This window comes from Aegilops tauschii, chromosome 5 (assembly GCF_002575655.3).
Source record: "Aegilops tauschii subsp. strangulata cultivar AL8/78 chromosome 5, Aet v6.0, whole genome shotgun sequence".
In the NCBI taxonomy this organism is placed as follows: domain Eukaryota; kingdom Viridiplantae; phylum Streptophyta; class Magnoliopsida; order Poales; family Poaceae; genus Aegilops; species Aegilops tauschii.
In genome coordinates, this window is record NC_053039.3 from 6,129,539 (window position 1) to 6,148,246 (window position 18,708).

Sequence of the window (18,708 nt, forward strand, 5' to 3'; positions counted from 1 at the left end):
TCTGGGGCCAGGTGCCTACAAGACTGGCCGGCCTAAGTGAGATGAATCTAAGGAAAAGATGATTGCTGCAGGGTCACTCCAAAAACAGTGGGTTGGCCTGACGGGTGCAGGACTTGGTTTATGCACATGGGGGAAAGTTGGAACCAAAGACAGAGGAGATTATTGAGCAAAAAAGTCTTAAAGAAGCCTCGGACGCTTTACTTGTTGCAATAGAAGAGGCTCGAACGGGGGCGTTCCAGCCCAAGAGAGAGAACGACGAGCTTACACATGCTCCATCAAGAATCCTGAACACCCAGGACGAACACGAGGCAAAGGCGTTGTTCCGTGGTTTGAGGGGTTTGCGGAGTGGAACCCCACTTACAGAAGTCGTGCGAGAAAGAAGAAGCAGGAGGAAGAGAAGAAGAAGCAGGATGCAGACCGGCTTCAACAGGTAGAATCAAAGCATGCGGAGTTGGAACGCGCTTTCATGCGGCAGCAGGAGCAAATCAACACACTTAGCCTGGAAAGGGCATCTCAGCGGCAGCAGGAAGCATCCAGCATTGGATAGCACCGTCCCATCTATGCCGAAAAGCAGCATGGGTTCCACGGGGGTCCCGGCCGATGATGCACTGCTGGCTAGATACCACGTGGATGATATCAAAGAGACGACAACTTGTGAGCTACACATGAAACTGAAGAACATAACCATGAAGGTGGCGGTCGGCATTGCTTTACCGAATGAACCTAAAGCAACCATCCATGGCAATCCGATTCCAGCTGACTATGCTCGTGTCGGGGTGGATGAAGTGATGTCGGGATATGACTCACTAGAGCTTGACTTTCCTGGAGGTCAAGAGGAGCACACACTGGGAGAAGCCATATGTGGTGTCATTGTATCGAGAAAGGATTGCATCGTCTTTCCAAACTCGGCACCAAGGGCACCGACTACTCCTCCAAGTCTGCCGCGTCAGCCGTCTCCTCCTCCAAGTCCGCCCAGCCGACTCCAGCCCACCCCGAGACGGCGCCCATTATGTGTCTGCAATATCGATCTCTGCTACATGAGCCGACTTCAAAGCGGAAGAGAGCACCAAGGAACAAAGTCAATCCTCCTGCCAAAAAGAAGTTGGCTTACGAGATGACTATCGAGGAAAACAATGCCCAAGTGGCTGCCGAAGTGAAGGCCAATTTTGCACCGATACTGCCCCCACTGCCAAAGGAGAAAATACCTGGGAAAATCATACAACACTTTGTGGATCTTGCTAAACTGGCTGTGGAGAGAAGGCAATCAGACTATGAACACTCTATTAGCAAGTCATATCATGCACAAAAAGATAAGGAGTCGAACCTTACAGGTAGTAATAAAAGCTGGAAAACTGTTCCCCAACTCAGAGAACAACCAGTGCAATCGATCCCCCCGCTCAAGGTGAGTACCGATTTGGCGGTAACCGATGCTGCTAGACAGATGGCTAGAGAGGCCGGTATCACTGTTGAAAAACTCCTAGGCATTGAGGCCCTTCCCACGAGTCCGGAGGATCTAGCATGGAAATATGTCCCCGGGAACCCTTTCGTCAGGCCTGAGGAGGTCCCACTTCTATCAACACAAATGCGCAAATTGCATGACTGCTACCTGAGAGAAATAGAGGTCGGGCGAGAGAGCCTCATGGTGAAAGTCAAGCCATGGCATTTCTTCAATGCAAAATATCTGTGGATTGACCTTCCAGAACTTTTTTAGTCATTCAATCAAGATGCACTCGACAAATCCCTCGTTAGTTGCTATTGTCTGTAAATGATTTCTTTCTATAATTAAAGTCTCTAGCTCGGCTCATTCATTGTCTGTAATTATCCTCACTATATTCTTTTGTGTGGTATTATGCAGAATGAAGATTTTTGAAATGAACCAAGATGGAGTCTATGGCATTGGGTTCATTGGCCCAAATACCGTTTATGAAGAGGTGTTACATAAGTACCCAGAAGACACAAAGAAAAACTTACTACAGTTTTTTAAGGAACTACATGCCAACCCAGAAATAGTATTTCCTTACAACTTCGGGTGAGTGTTACTGTCTTGTACTATAAATTCTATTTTGCTTACTCGATGTTAAGTGTAGTTGATGAGTTATGCATGCCCGCTTATACAAACGTGTGCGCAGTTTCCACTGGATCCTACCAATCATTAGAGTTGACGCGGGAAAAGTTGAAGTACTGGACTCAAGAGAGAAAGACCCTAAAGAATGCCATAACCTGTATTTGATGTTCGACGGGTAATTTCAATCATTATCGCACTATGTCGGTCTCTTTAGTTCATTTCTGATATCAAGTAATTAATTAATAACTTCTTTATTCAGTTTCTTTGATGGGCAGGGTTTGGAAAAGGTTCACCAAAGAGATGGTCGGTGCATGGGAACCAGAGCTGGAATGGGTGCGACTCAGGCTAATTAAGTAGTAATAGCTACATCCGCGCATCTCTTTAATTCTATAGTTTCGATACCATTATCATGCTTGATTATTATCTGATTGAACTCTATTCTCGTAAAGTGCATGAGGCAGGCATCGGGGAATAATTTATGTGCGTACTACATTTGCGAGAACATTCGCTTTATGACCGAAAGGAGCAAAGATGGAAAACAACTTTGGGTACGTAATAGACACTATTCACATTTTTTAATCATGCACGATCTAATATATATACACACAACTAATATATTCATATTGATCTCCTTCTTTAAAGATGTCGGAGATGTGGGATAGGCTACTACCAACGGACCGCATAAAGGCACTTCAAGAGAAAATTGCGGGATTTTTGCTTGAGCAGGTCATAGCTCCCGATGGACAATATCATTTCACCTAATGCGCCTGCATGTAATGATCTGCAAATTGTAGGAGAAACTATGTATACTAAATTGTGTGTATATATATATATATATATATATATGTGTGTGTGTGTGTGTGTGTGTGTGTGTGTGTGTGTGTGTGTGTGTGTGTCGTACGAGAAATTCTATTATATATGCATGAGTGTACAGTATGTAGTAGCGTAAAATATGTTTGAAATGAAAAAGAATTAAATGAAAAACACAAAATAAAAAGATGCATATAAACAATAAACCCTAAACCCCTAAACCTTTTAGTCCCGATTGGTATTGGTGTCACCAACCAGGACTAAAGGACCCCCAGCCCCGGTGCGTGCTCGGGCCACATGGTGGGCCTTTAGTCCCGGGTCGTGGTCAACTGGGACTAAAGGGTGGGGGCCTTTAGTCCCGACTTATTAGTCCAGGTTGGTGAATCGGGACTAAAAGCCATTCCGAATCGGGACTAAAGGCCGATTCTTCACTAGTGCTAGCTAGCACACCAACTTGCTAGTTCATGCATGCTGATATTTACTCAAGATAAGATGCAAGCAAACATCTTGCTTAGAGCATTTCTAGTAGATTGATGCAAATTTGAATATGTAGAAGTGGGCATTGTATAATTTACATCATAAAAAAGTGCTATTTACATCTTCAAAAAAGAGCCAGCTCCAAAAGATGACGTATATTTGGTGATGTAAAAGTACTACTCCAACAAATGATATATTTGAAGATGTAAAACTGGTTGAGCTACTACTTCATTTCAAACATAGCAAGTTCAACTAATACTTAATTTGAAACATACTTAAACATAGTTCTTATTAAAACATAAATTAAACATACTTCAAACTACTACATCCATCAAATTGCTACTACTCCAATGGCTACTACTAGTTCGAACAACTACTTGAACTACATAGAAGATGAAACTACTACTTATTGGAGCTCTTGAACTACTCCCAGAACTCGTCCTTTCTCGAGTGCACGGACCACCCGTCGTCCTCCTCCGAGTCAGATTCGATGGGGGATCGCGTTGAGAGGCCGGCCTCGTCCTCCTTCCTCCCCTTCTTCTTCTGCTCGGCCTCGCGCTTCCAATAGAACTCGCGCTTTGCCTGGAGATACTTCGGATTCTCCCACACGAACCTCGCCATCGCCGCCTCGTCGCTATCATCGTTAGCAACGTGAATGCCTGGCATCTCTTCTTCTTCTTCTTCTTCTTCTTCTTCTTCTTCTTCGTCATCTCCCCTCCGGCACGAGGAACTCTGCAGCCGCCCGGGTCTCAATCTCCGGGAAGTTGAGCTCCGTCTCGGCCCGGCACGCCATGCTGCTACGTCGTACGCACGCGCGGCCTCGGCATCGGTGGGTACATGTCGAGCCAGTAGCGGCAGCCCTTGTTGTAGAACTCGACGCCAAAGTTGCCGGACAGCTTCGCCCGTACACCAAAGAACCCCGTCTTGCTCTTCGGGGCCTTCTTTGGTGGCATGGCAGCTACGCGGCGTTCGAATCGGGGCGGCGGTGGCGTAGCGTGATTTGGCAGGTTTGGTGGCGGGTGACGGTGGGGTGGGGGCTGGACGGGGGCTTGGCGGTGGCGAATCGGGTCCGATTCAAGGTGTGCCGCGGCCGAGGAACGACGGAACCGGCGGCGGGGGTGGTTGGCGTCGGATCTAGCGCGGGGTGATAACGGCGTGGTGCGATGGGCGGGCTGGCGGCAGCAACTGCGCGACGGCGCGGAGTGAGGAAGAAGACACACGATGAGGGAAAAGAAATGAACGACGATTGGCGGTTGGCGCACAACTGGGTTTTTACATCCCCACGGAAGTGGAGATGCAAATTTGCATCTCCAAGTGTTGTAATTTACATCACTTGACAGCGATGATGTAATTTTTTTTACATCTGCATCATCTGTTGACGGTATGGTTTTGGCCTCAAAGATGCAAAAAATTGTTATTTTTTCATGTACATTTTATATCGGAGATGCTCTTATATTACAGTCCGACCTGGAGAGAGGCGGGGCGTCGGAGGAGCGACTCATCGGGATCGGGGCTGCGAGGGTGGCTGCTCCTATTCCTATCCTACTCGAGTGCGTGGTCTGCTGGTCGTTACAGTTGGGCGCCCTCGCCACACGAGACAGGCAAAGCCATAGCCAGCAAGCTCGGGAATTAAATCAGGACTTGTTGGGTCGTGGGCATGTGGTGGAATTGGCCTTGATGTTGGGATTGTGGACCGTTGGTGATGGGCTAGGCCGGCGAAATGCAGAACAACAAGTGTTGTGGTCTATCTGTGGTGGGCTTTTTCTTAAAAAAAAACTGTGGTGGGCTGGGATGGCCCTCCCTCTTGGTAATTAGAAAAAGATAATCTCGGTTTACTTGAAAAACCCGATTTCTGTAAGGTTTCTTGATACCATACCATAGAAAAACCAGCAAAAATTTGATAATTAGGCTCGGTTCAGTTTTTCTTGGTATGATTTTTCAGTTCGATTTCAAAATTCAAATAATGAGCACCAGCCCACATGGTGGAAATTTTTCCTTTCGCCCCCCTATGCCGTGGCCTCACAACAATCTGCCATCTTGGTTGACGGTGTGATGCTTCTGCCATTTGTGATGTTGGGATGTACACTATGTAAAGGATGATGGTGAAGGTTTGCACGTGGTGCCTACCCAGGGCATTTTAGTAGTCATGTTAAGAGGGGTTCCATTTTTCCTAATCGATTGGGTAGGGGTATTTTTGTAAAAAAGATAATCCAAAGGCAGAAGGTCAACATGAGAGTCTATCGAGATCGGGTAGATGGTTACGGCAGGCCACATGCATGCATCCTACGATGGTAAGAGCGGCTTACCGTGGAGGATTGAGAACTGAACTTAGCGTTTCAGAATTATGACGTAACTCCTCAATATAGAAGGCAACTTTGTAATCATGCACCCAGCCATAAATTTATCGGATAAATCACACTTCAGGAGTTCAAGTTCCTTTACAACGTAATGTATCTCACGAGCTTGTTGAACTACTGGTTATTCATCATATTGTAGTCGTGGAAGCTCTTCGTGATGTACAGTTCACCGCTGTCGGTGTACAAAAGTAGGGATCCTTTTTGTATCCCTTTACTTGTGCGCGGTCAGTCGCAGCCACCCGCCCGCGGTCACGCTTGGCGGGGCAAGAGAAGCGAAGGCACAAGACTACCAGAGCAACGCCAAAACAAAGGCGCGAGGAGCGAAGAGACAAGGTGGGCTCTCCCCGGCAAGAGCCTTGCCAGGGCAGCTTACGTGGCCTCGGCGAGAGCCTTGCCGGGGCAACTTGCCCAACACTAGCAGAGCCGCTACCCTTGAGCCTAAGAGTTCCGACACCATCGACAACATTGGAACCAAGGCTCGGGAGGCGCCTGCATGGTGGCATGCAGATCTTTGTGAAGACCAAAGGACACACAATACTATATGAGAACCAGAAGACGGAAACCCCGGCAAGATCCTTGCCGGGACGCTCACAAGACCCCCGGCAAGACCCTTGTCGGGGACATCTGCGGGGCCGCAGCCAGGCCCCCGCCTGCCAAGGCTCCACCGCCGTTCCAATACAGCAGTCAACCCGCCAACAAGGCAGGCACCTGCGTGGCGACGTGCAGCTTCCAGGCCAACTCAGCAAGCACCTGTGTGGTGGCATGCAGATCTTCGAAGACTCTGCCACCGCACCAGCTCAGCAGCCAGCCAGCCAGCGTGGCGATGCACGCCTAGTCAGCCTGGACGTGCGTCGGAGCGAGGCGAAGCGGCGGCGGACGGGGCGAATTTCCTTGCCGTCCCCGATAAAGTGAGAGGGCACGTCGGCAGCGCATTAAATGCGTTTGTCCTACGGTGCCAGGCGATAGACTTGTCTACAGTACCAACTTTCCACCTCCTGTGTGCCACTGTGGCGACCCCTTTGGCTATAAAAGGAGGCCCGAGGCATATTGGAGGAGGATTCGGACTCTTTGGACCCCGCACGCTTTGTAGCTAGTCCAAGAACACCAGATAAACACAAACCAGCAGGAGTAGGGTATTACGCATCACTTGCGGCCCGAACCTGGATAAATTCCCCGTGTTGACCTTCTAAACCCGCTCTTTCCACAGCCCCGCGCCCGCCAACCATAGAAGGGATTCCCCGTGATCCCATAGGTGTCGTTTCCACCAACATCTTTGGCGCGCCAGGTAGGGGGCCGCGAGCTATGAAAATCCGGTTTTGGAGTCAACTTACAGACTCCCTCGTCGCGATGGCCCGAGAAGAGAAGGCGACGTCAATCAGCCGCACTCTGGTGCCGACCGAGGCTGCAACGACCATCCGCGTGGCCGCAAAAAGCTAAGTCACGCACAACTTTGAGCATTTCTTCTTAAATATAAGGTTATTCTCCTCGAAAGATCTTGCTCTTTGTACGGAAAACCTGCACGCAATGGGGCCCTTCCGCTATTGGCAATGCCCTTGTTCTGTTTCGAGTCCGCTCAACAGTTCGAGCGGACGCGCTGAGAACGGCAAGGTGTCCTGCCCGCTATTAGCAATGTCCTTGTTCTGTTTTGAGTCCGCTCAACAGTTCAAGTGGCCGCGCTGAGAGCGGCAAGGTGGTTTGTCCGGCAGCAAGCGCCCCCCGGCAGGCTGCTAAGGATCCGTCCTCAAAGCGCCATAGCATGGGTTTACGTGCCGGCAAACCTATCCCACTGGGCATAGGGTGTATACATACAAAGAAAGATCAACACAGGAAGATAGCATGCTTCATCTTAAAGTGATGCAGAGTTATATTGCATCAATTGTTGTTGCGGTTCTAACTTAAGATAAAATTGTCTTGGTCCTGAACGCGCAGCGGCGATGAGAAATGGGGTGCCTAGTCCCGACGCTGGCCCTCCACCCTCTGGACTCCGTCGATGCAGCTGATGATGGACTCGATACGCTCCTCGAGCGCCGTGAGGTCCACGTCCTCCGGCAGGCTCTCCACCGCGTCGGCGAAGTTAACGTTGGGGTTCCAGTACGCCACCTTGGTGAGGACCTTGGTCAGGGTGCCCCGGCAAAGCTTCCGGGCCTCATTGGCCAGAGAGGTCGCTCGGTTGGAGCGGAGTCGCACCAGGGCTCCGAGGATGCCCTCGAAGAACAGGTTCAGCCTGGCATTGGGGCTCACGTTCGGCTTCTGGGAGTACCTGACATCCGGCAGGCACATGGTGGCTAGCTGCGCGGTGAGCCTCCCTGCGACGTCGATGAGGCGGCTGATCCAGAGGTTTACGCCCTTCGCGTACTCCTCGTACTCGGCGGTGCCATCCCTCCGCAGCCGCTTCTCGTCCTCCAGGGCCTTGTTCAGGGTCTCCTCACAAGCTGTGGCCTCCAAAAGCTTCCCCTCCAAGCCGTCCAGCTTCAACTTCAGATCGTTGATGGAGTCGTTAGCCTCGGAGAGGAGCTTGGCCTTGTCGGAGATGGTGACCTGCGCATCCGCCAAAGAACGGTTGGTCGTGTCCCTCTCCTTCGTAACCTCCGAGACCACCTTCTTCAGCTCCTCCCGCTCCAGCTCCAGTTCCTTCACCTTGTCGGCATGGACTAGGGCCTGAGCATCGAGTGCCTCCTTGTGCCTCTGCCCCAGCTCCTGGGTCCGCTACGCGACGAGCTTCTCGACCTCCTCATCATTGCCACGGAGTGTGGCGGAGAGCGCCTCCTCACGGGCGGCAAGCTCCTCCTCCTGGGAGTTCAGCAGAGCCTGTTGCTGTTGCCGAGCGGCCGCGTCCTTGGCGGCCTGTTCCTTCGCCACCTCCTGGGCCTTCTCGACATTAGCCTACTTCAGGATGAGCTCCCGTTTGCGCTCAGCCAGCTCATCCTGGGCAGCCTTCAGTTCTTCCTGAGCCTCGCGGAACCAGGCCTGCGTCTGAGCGACGCGCTCCTCAAGATCCGCCTCCGCCTTCTCCGCTGCCGCCATCCTGGATTTCGCATTGTCTAGGCGGGCACGGTGGAGCACCTGGAGCTTCTGAAAGTTGACGCGCATGGCCCGAAGAAGCTGCTCCTCTTGGGAACCGCCACCACCGGCGCTCAGTTCATCAACAACCTGAAGCCCAGCGGTGGCGAGCACCTCGTCGTCAAACACCTCCCCTTCGGCTGGCACTCTGGTGCTTGCCGTCCCTGGGAGGTGGACGAACAGGTCGTCGCCCACCTTCAAGTACTTGCCCTTGGCAGGGGCTGTAGGAGAGGAAGGTTGGTCGTCAGGAACCTCCTCGCCGGCAGGCCCCTTGCCGGCCTCCCCGGCAGGCCCATTGGCGGCCTCCTCAGCGGCGGTCTTGGTGGCCTCCTCCGCAACAATCTTGTCAGCATCGGCCTCGGCGTCCTTGGCGACCTCCTTGATGATGGTGTCGATATCCTCCTGGTCCGCCAAGGGAGGGTCCGGAAGCCGAGAAGAAGAATGAGATGAAGCCAAAATCAAGGTTCAAAAAAAGAGAGATAGGGACAGGAGGCAGGCCACTTACCCGTGCCGAGCTGGGAAGAAGTGTTTCCTTCCCCGCCAACGTTCGTTGCCGGGATGGAGCCACTGCCGCTCAAGTTCACCTCCTCCTCCGTACGCATGGGCTCGGTGGTAGGTGACCTTGCCGGGGACGCCCCTCTGGGCGGCGTGGTCGATGGGGGCGGCATGTTGGGGGTGGCCCTGAGCGGCTCCTCCTGTTGCTGCTCCCCTCCTGCGAATCCGGCTAGGTCAGCAACAAGACGCACGCCCCAAAGTGCGTCGACAAGAAGTGAGTGATGGACTCACGCTGGGGGCTGAGGCGGGGACTGCGCCGGGGGCTGTCGTCCGGGCTGATCACCACCAACTCCGGCGTGCGCGGAGTGCTCGCCGGGGGCTTGTCGCCCATCGAGGCCCTGGCCCTCTTCGCCACCCTCTGGGCCAACGTATCCATGTCCCTGTAAGGATAACATCAAGTTAAGGAAGAATAGCATAGGCGTGGGGTCAGGAGATGATGGAGGGCGAAGTGCTTACTCGTCCTCTGCCTCCTCTTCCACTAGCCTCCTCTTCCTCTTCGGGCTGAAGGACTCGAGGTCAAAATTAACCTCCGAGGTGCCATCCAAAGGAGAAGGAGAAGGGGATGGGGTCTAGTGCCGCTTGGATGAGGAGGAAGCAGTCGCCTTCTTCTTCGCCACCGCGGTTTTCACCGCCTTCTTCGCCGCCGCGGCCCTCGTCTAGCGCACGGACTGCTCCTAGACCTGCTGCCGCTGCGCGGTCCTACCGGGCCGGACTGGCTTGCCAGAGCTAGCCCGCCGCAGGACGTGTCTCTTCCCCGTGGCCGAGGGGTCATTAGCCTCGGCCTCTTCTTCGGCCGGCTTCTCGACCACGTCTTCGACGAGGGGGGCCCTGGCACCGGCGCTGTTGGCCTCCCCAGCAAACTCCGCCCATCCGGCGAGCTCTTTCTCCTCCGCGGCCATGTTAGCCTCGTCCTCCGTAGTGCCGGTGCTGCTAGCCTCCTTGGCGAGCGCCACCTCCGCCGCCTTGTCGGCGATGTAGTCCAGCTCCTCCTTGGTGGTGTCGCGGATGAGCAGCGGCTCGTCTTGGACATAATTCTCCGACAAGTTTTCGAAGAACGCCTGCACCTCCTCCGCTTCCGGCTCGTCCCAGAGCGGATCTAGGCCGTGCGCATTGAAGTCCGGCATCATGGCGATGATGGCGGTCTAGAGAGAGTTGTTGCTCAACGGGACCACTCCCGCCGGCAACCCAAACAGAGATGCCTGGACGGCCTTGCCGGCCTTCTTGGCCCTGCCGGTCCTCTCAGCCCTGTCGTCGTCACCCACCTTGAGCTGGAAGAGCCTCTGGCAAAAATGAGCAAGCCCCATCACCATGAAGTTGTGCTTCAAGCCAGGGCGGAGCCTCATGATGTCGGCTGCATTCCTGTAGTCCAAGGCCAGCCTCCCCTTTATTGTGCAGTGTGGCAATTCGGCGGCGGATGAAATCGGCCCCAATCATCTCGAGAGTGAGCCCGACCATGGTGAGGCGATGGATCCTGGTGGTGGTGACCGAGATCTTCTTGTCGTTGGTGTCGAGGTCGCTCCAGTCCTTGCGGCAGACCGGCAGACTCCGGCGAACCCGGCAGAACTCCCGTGGATCCTCCTCCTCGACCCAGCACCACCGGCTCCGCCACTCGTCCCACCTCTCCTTCTGGGCACCCTCTGGGTACGTGCCCTTCTCCTGAGACCTTGGGATCCAGGTGATGCAGCCGGAGATGGCGCCCCCTACCTGGATGCGAGGGTAGAAGCAGTGGCGGAAGAGCGCCGTGCTGGGGAGCACTCCGGCGAAGCCCTCGCACAGATGGGCGAAGAAGGCCATGCACGCCACGGCATTCGGCGTAAGATCCAGAAGGCGGAAGCCGTAGGTGTGCATGACTTCGTTGAAAAAATCAGAGAAAGGGGGGCAGAGCCCGTAAGAGAAGTAGTCAATGAAGTGTTGGAAATATGCCCTAGAGGCAATAATAAATTGGTTATTATTATATTTCCTTATTCATGATAATCGTTTATTATCCATGCTAGAATTGTATTGATAGGAAACTCAGATACATGTGTGGATACATAGACAACACCATGTCCCTAGTAAGCCTCTAGTTGACTAGCTCGTTGATCAATAGATGGTGACGGTTTCCTGACATGGACATTGGATGTCATTGATAACGGGATCACATCATTAGGAGAATGATGTGATGGACAAGACCCAATCCTAAGCATAGCATAAAAGATCGTGTAGTTTCGTTTGCTAGAGCTTTTCCAATGTCAAGTATCTTTTCCTTAGACCATGAGATCGTGCAACTCCCGGATACCGTAGGAGTGCTTTGGGTGTGCCAAATGTCACAACGTAACTGGGTGACTATAAAGGTGCACTACGGGTATCTCCGAAAGTGTCTGTTGGGTTGGCACGGATCAAGACTGGGATTTGTCACTCCGTGTGACGGAGAGGTATCTCTGGGCCCACTCGGTAATGCATCATCATAATGAGCTCAATGTGACTAAGGCGTTAGTCACGGGATCATGCATTGCGGTACGAGTAAAGAGACTTGCCGGTAACGAGATTGAACAAGGTATTGGGATACCGACGATCGAATCTCGGGCAAGTAACATACGATTGACAAAGGGAATTGTATACGGGATTGACTGAATCCTCGACATCGTGGTTCATCCGATGAGATCATCGTGGAACATGTGGGAGCCAACATGGGTATCCAGATCCCGCTATTGGTTATTGACCGAAGAGGCATCTCGGTCATGTCTGCATGTCTCCCGAACCCGTAGGGTCTACACACTTAAGGTTCGGTGACGCTAGGGTTGTAGAGATATATGTATGCGGAAACCCAAAAGTTGTTCGGAGTCCCAGATGAGATCCCGGACATCACGAGAGGTTCCGGAATGGTCCGGAGGTGAAGAATTATATATAGGAAGTCAAGTTTCGGCCACCGGGAAAGTTTCGGGGGTTACCGGTATTGTACCGGGACCACCGGAAGGGTCCCGGGGGTCCACCGGGTGGGGCCACCTATCCCGGAGGGCCCCATGGGCTGAAAGTGGAAGGGAACCAGCCCCTAGTGGGCTGGGCACCCCCCCCCCCATGGGCCTCCCCCCATGCGCCTAGGGTTGGGAACCCTAGGGTGGGGGGACTTCCCCCTTGCCTTGGGGGGCAAGGCACCCCTTTCCACCCCTTGGCCGCCGCCCCCCCAACCCTAGATGGGTTTTGGCCGCCCCCCCCCTCCCAAGGGGGCCTATATAAAGGGGGGGAGGGAGGGCAGCAACCTACAGCCTTGGGCGCCTCCCTCCTCCCCTGCAACACCTCTCTCTCGCAGAAGCTTGGCGAAGCCCTGCCGTAGACCCGCTACATCCACCACCACGCCGTCGTGCTGCTGGATCTCCATCAAGCTCTCCTTCCCCCTTGCTGGATCAAGAAGGAGGAGACGTCGCTGCACCGTACGTGTGTTGAACGCGGAGGTGCCGTCCGTTCGGCACTCGGTCATCGGTGATTTGGATCACGGCGAGTACGACTCCGTCATCCACGTTCATTGGAACGCTTCCGCTCGCGATCTACAAGGGTATGTAGATGCACTCCTTTCCCCTCGTTGCTAGTAGACTCCATAGATGCATCTTGGTGAGCGTAGGAAAATTTTGAATTTCTGCTACGTTCCCCAACAGTGGCATCATGAGCTAGGTCTATGCGTAGTTTCTATGCACGAGTAGAACACAAAGTAGTTGTGGACGTAGATGTTGCCAATTCTTCTTGCCGCTACTAGTCTTATCTTGTTTCGGTGGCATTGTGGGATGAAGCGGCCCGGACCGACCTTACACGTACGCTTACGTGAGACAGGTTCCACCGACTGACATGCACTAGTTGCATAAGGTGGCTAGCGGGTGTCTGTCTCTCCCACTTTAGTCGGAACGGATTCGATGAAAAGGGTCCTTATGAAGGGTAAATAGAAATTGGCATATCACGTTGTGGTCTTATGTAGGTAAGAAACGTTTTTGCTAGAAACCTATACAAGCCACGTAAAAACTTGCAACAACAATTAGAGGACGTCTAAATTGTTTTTGCAGCATGTGCTATGTGATGTGATATGGCCAGAAGATGTGATGAATGATATATGTGATGTATGAGATTGATCATATTGTTGTAATAGGAATCACGACTTGCATGTCGATGAGTATAACAACCGGCAGCAGCCATAGGAGTTGTCTTTATTTTTGTATGACCTGCGTGTCATTGAAAAACGCCATGTAAATTACTTTACTTTATTGCTAAGCGCGTTAGCCATAGAAGTAGAAGTAATCGTTGGCGTGACAACTTCATGAAGACACAATGATGGAGATCATGATGATGGAGATCATGGTGTCATGCCGGTGACAAAGATGATCATGGTGCCCCAAAGATGGAGATCAAAGGAGCAAAATGATATTGGCCATATCATGTCACTATTTGATTGCATGTGATGTTTATCATGTTATGCATCTTATTTGCTTAGAACGATGGTAGTAAGTAAGATGATCCCTCACTAAAAAAATTTCAAGAGACGTGTTCCCCCTAACTGTGCACCGTTGCGAAGGTTCGTTGTTTCGAAGCACCACGTGATAATCGGGTGTGATAGATTCTAACGTTTGAATACAACGGCTGTTGACGAGCCTAGCATGTACAGACATGGCCTCGGAACACACGCAATACACTTAGGTTGACTTGACGAGCCTAGCATGTACAGACATGGCCTCGGAACACGGAGGACCGAAAGGTCGAGCATGAGTCGTATAGAAGATACGATCAACATGGAGATGTTCACCGATCTTGACTAGTCCGTCTCACGTGATGATCGGACACGGCCTTGTTAAACTCGGATCATGTTTCACTTAGATGACTAGAGGGATGTCTATCTGAGTGGGAGTTCATAATCAGATGAACTTCATTATCATGAACATAGTCAAAAAGGTATTTGCAAATTATGTCATAGCTTGCGCTTTAGTTCTACTGGTTAAGATATGTTCCTAGAGAAAATTTAGTTGAAAGTTGGTAGTAGCAATTATGCGGACTGGGTCCGTAAACTGAGGATTGTCCTCATTGCTGCACAGAAGGCTTATGTCCTTAATGCACCGCTCGGTGTGCTGAACCTCAGCATTGTCTGTAGATGTTTCGAAACATCTGACATACACGTTTTGATGACTACGTGATAGTTCAGTGCGGTTTAGAATTGTGGCACCAAAGACATTTTTGAAACGTCGCAGAACAAATGAGATGTTCCGAAGACTGAAATTGGGATTTCAGACTAGTGCCCACGTCAAGAGGTATGAGACCTCTGACAAGTTTCTTAAGCCTGCATACTAAGGGAGAAAAGCTCAATCGTTGAGCATGTGCTCAGATTGTCTGAGTGCCACAATCGCTTGAATCGAGTGGGAGTTAATCTCCCAGATGAGATAGTGATAGTTCTCCATAGTCACTGCCACCAAGCTAGTAGAGCTTCGTGATGAACTATAACATATCAGGGATAGATGATGATCCTTGAGCTATTCGCGATGTTTGACACCGCGAGAGTAGAAATCAAGAAGGAGCATCAATTGTTGATGGTTAGTAAAAACCACTAGTTTAAGAAGGGCAAGGGCAAAAGGGATACTTCATGAAACAGCAAGTCGTTTGCTGCTCTAGTGAAGAATCCCAAGGTTGAACCCAAACCCGAGACTAAGTGCTTCTGTAATGAGGGGAACGGTCACTGAAGCAGTACTACCCTAGATACTTGGTAGATGAGAAGGCAGGCAAGGTCGACAGAAGTATATTGGATATACATTATATGAATGTGTACTTTACTAGTACTCCTATCAGCACCAGGGTATTAGATACCGGTTCGGTTGCTAAGTGTTAGTAACTCGAAATAAAAGCTGCGGAATAAACGGAGACTAGCTAAAGGTGAGATGACGATATGTGTTGGAAGTGTTTCCAAGGTTGATGTGATCAAGCATCGCATGCTCCCTCTACCATCGAGATTTGGTGTTTGCGTTGAGCATGATTGGATTATGTTTATCGCAATACGGTTATTCATTTAAGGAGAATAATGGTTACTCTGTTTATTTGAATAATACCTTCAATGGTCTTGCACCTGAAATGAATCTCGATCGCCATGATACACATGTTCGTGCCAAAAGATATAAGATAGTAATGATAGTACCACATACTTGTGGCACTGCCACTTGAGTCATGTTGGTATAAAACGCATGAAGAAGCTCCATATGGATGGATCTTTGGACTCACTCGTTTTGAAAAGATTGAGACATGCGAACCATGTCTATTGGTATATATGCATGACGAAACTCCATGCAGATGGATCGTTTGGACTCACTTGATTATGAACCACTTGAGACATGCAAATCATACCACATGGGCAAGATGACTTAAAGTCCTCGTTTTTCAGCAAGATGGAACAAGAGAGCAACTTATTGGAAGTAATACATTTTGATGTACGCAGTCCAATAAGTGCTGAGGCATGCAGTGGATATCGTTATGTTCTTACTTCACAAATGATTTGAGTAGATGCTGAGTGTATTTACTTGATGAAACACTAGTCTGAATTATTGAAAGGTTCAAGTAATTTCAGAGTGAAGTTGAAGATCGTCGTGACAAGAGGATAAAATGTCTGTGATATGATCATAGAGATGAGTATCTGAGATACGAGTTTGGCACACAATTGAGACATTGTGGAAAGTGTTTCACAATTAATACCGCCTGGAACACCATAGTGTGATGGTGTGTCCGAACATCATAACTGCACCCTATTGGATATGGTGCATACCATGATGTTTCTTATCGAATTACCACTATCGTTTATGGGTTAGGCATTAGAGACAACCGCATTCACTTTAAAAGGGGCACCACGCAATTCCGTTGAGACGACCCCATTTAGAGAAACCTAAGCTGTCGTTTCTTAAAAGTTTGGGGCTGCGATGCTTATGTGAAAAAGTTTCAGGCTGATAAGCTCGAACCCAAAGCGGATAAATGCATCTTCATAGAATACCCAAAGACAGTTGGGTATACCTCCTATTTCAGATCTGGAAGCAAAAGTAATTGCTTCTAGAGACGAGTCCTTTCTCGAGGAAAAGTTTCTCTCAAAAGAATTGAGTGGGAGGATGGTGGAGACTTGATAAGGTTATTGAACCGTCGCTTCAACTAGTGTGTAGCAGGGCACAGGAAGTTGTTCCTGTAGCACCTACACCAATTGAAGTGGAAGCTTATGATAGTGATCATGAAACTTCGGATCAAGTCACTACCAAACCTCGTAGGACGACGAGGATGCGCACTACTTCAGAGTAATGCGTGATCATGTCTTGGAAGTCATGTTGCTAGACAACAATGAACCTACGAGCTATTGAGAAGCGATGGTGGGCCCATATTCCGACGAATGGCTCGAGGCCATGAAATCCGAGATAGAATCCATGTATCAGAACAAAGCATGGACTTTGGTGAACTTGCCCGATGATCGGCAAGCCATTGAGATAAATGGAACTTTAAGAAGAAGATGGACATGGACGGTAATGTTACCGTCTATGAAGCTCGACTTGTGGCAAAGAGTATTTCCACAAGTTCAAGGAGTTGACTACGATGAGATTTTCTCATCCGTAGCAATGCTTAAGTCCGTCGGAATCATGTTAGCATTAGCTGCATTTATGAAATCTGGCAGATGGATGTCAAAACAAGTTTCCTTACCAGTTTTTGTAAGGAAAGGTTGTATGTGATACAATCAGAAAGGTTTTGTCGATCCTAAGGATGCTAAAAGGTATGCTAGCTCCAGCGATCCTTCCATGGATTAGAGCAAGCATCTCGGAGTCAGAATATACGCTTTGATGGAGTGATCAAAGTTTTTGGGTTTATACAAAGTTTGTTAGAAACTTGTATTTACAATAAAGTGAGTGGGAGCGCCACAACATTTCTGATAAGTATATGTGAATGACATATTGTTGATCCGAAATGATGTAAAATTTCTGGAAAGCATAAAGGGTTGTTTGAAAGGAGTTTTTCAAAGGAAGACCTGGATAGAGCTGCTTACATATTGGGCATCAAGATCCATAGAGATAGATCAAGACGCCTGATGATACTTTCAAAAGACAGCACACCTTGACATGATTTTGAAAGAGTTCAAAATAGATCAACAAAGAAGGAGTTCTTGGCTGTGTTACAAGGTGTGAGTTTTGAGTAAGACTCAAGACCTGACCACAGCAGAAGATAGAGAAAGTACGAAGGTCGACCCCTATGCTTTAGACGTAGGCTCTATAGTATGCTATGCTGTGTACAGCACATGTAGTGTGCCTTGCCATGAGTTGGTCAAGAGGGTACAATGGTGATCCGGGAAAGGATCTCATGACAGCGGTCGAACTTATCCTTAGTACCTAGTGGATTAAGGAATTTTCTCGATTATGGAGGTGGAAAGGAGTTCGTCGTAAAGGGTTACGTCGATGCGAACTTTGACACTAATCCGGATGACTCTGAGTAGTAAACCGGATTCGTATAGTAGAGCAATTAATTGAAATGGCTCCAAATAGCGCGTGGTAGCATCCACAAGATGACATAGATATTCGTAAAGCACACGGTTCTGAAAGGTTCAGACCCGTTGACTAATAACCTCTCTCACAAGCATAACAAGCAATTGCTCTACTTGCGAGCCGTTAGATTCATCAAACTTCACATCTACCGTCTCTTCAACCTTTCGGGTGAAATTGTTGTAGACACGGTAAGTGTGAGAGTTTGAGCCATAACCAAGTAGGAAACCTTCATGAGATTTAGGAGCAAATTTAGAACAATGATGCTTATCAAGAATGTAGCACTTTGAGCCGAATACTCGAAAGTATCCAACTTGGGGTTTGTTACCGGTGAGGAGCTCGTATGCCGTCTTGCCGAGTAGCTTGTGAAGGTACAAGCGATTTGTTGCATGACAAGCTGTCTCAACCGCTTCCGCCCAAAAGTGTTTTGGAGTCTTGTACTCATCAAGCATCGTTCTTGCCATCTCAATAAGAGTCCGGTTCTTCCTCTCAACAAGTCCATTTTGTTGAGGCGTGTACGTAGCCGAGAACTCGTGTGAGATTCCTTCTTCGTCAAGAAAGGTATCCACATTTGCGTTCTTGAACTCCGTTCCGTTGTCGCTCCGAACCTTCTTGATCTTCACTTCAAATTGATTTTGGGCCTTCCTAGAGAAGTTTTTGAAGATCTTTCGGACCTGTGATTTATCATCAAGAAAGAACACCCACGTAAATCTTGAAAAATCATCAACTATGACTAGACCAAATGAGTTACCACCGAGACTCTTGTAGTCATTGGGACCAAAGAGATCCATATGAAGTAGCTCGAGCGGTCTTCTCGTGGTCATAATGTTCTTCACGGGGTGACTTCCTCCAACTTGTTTTCCTGCTTGACAAGCACTACAAA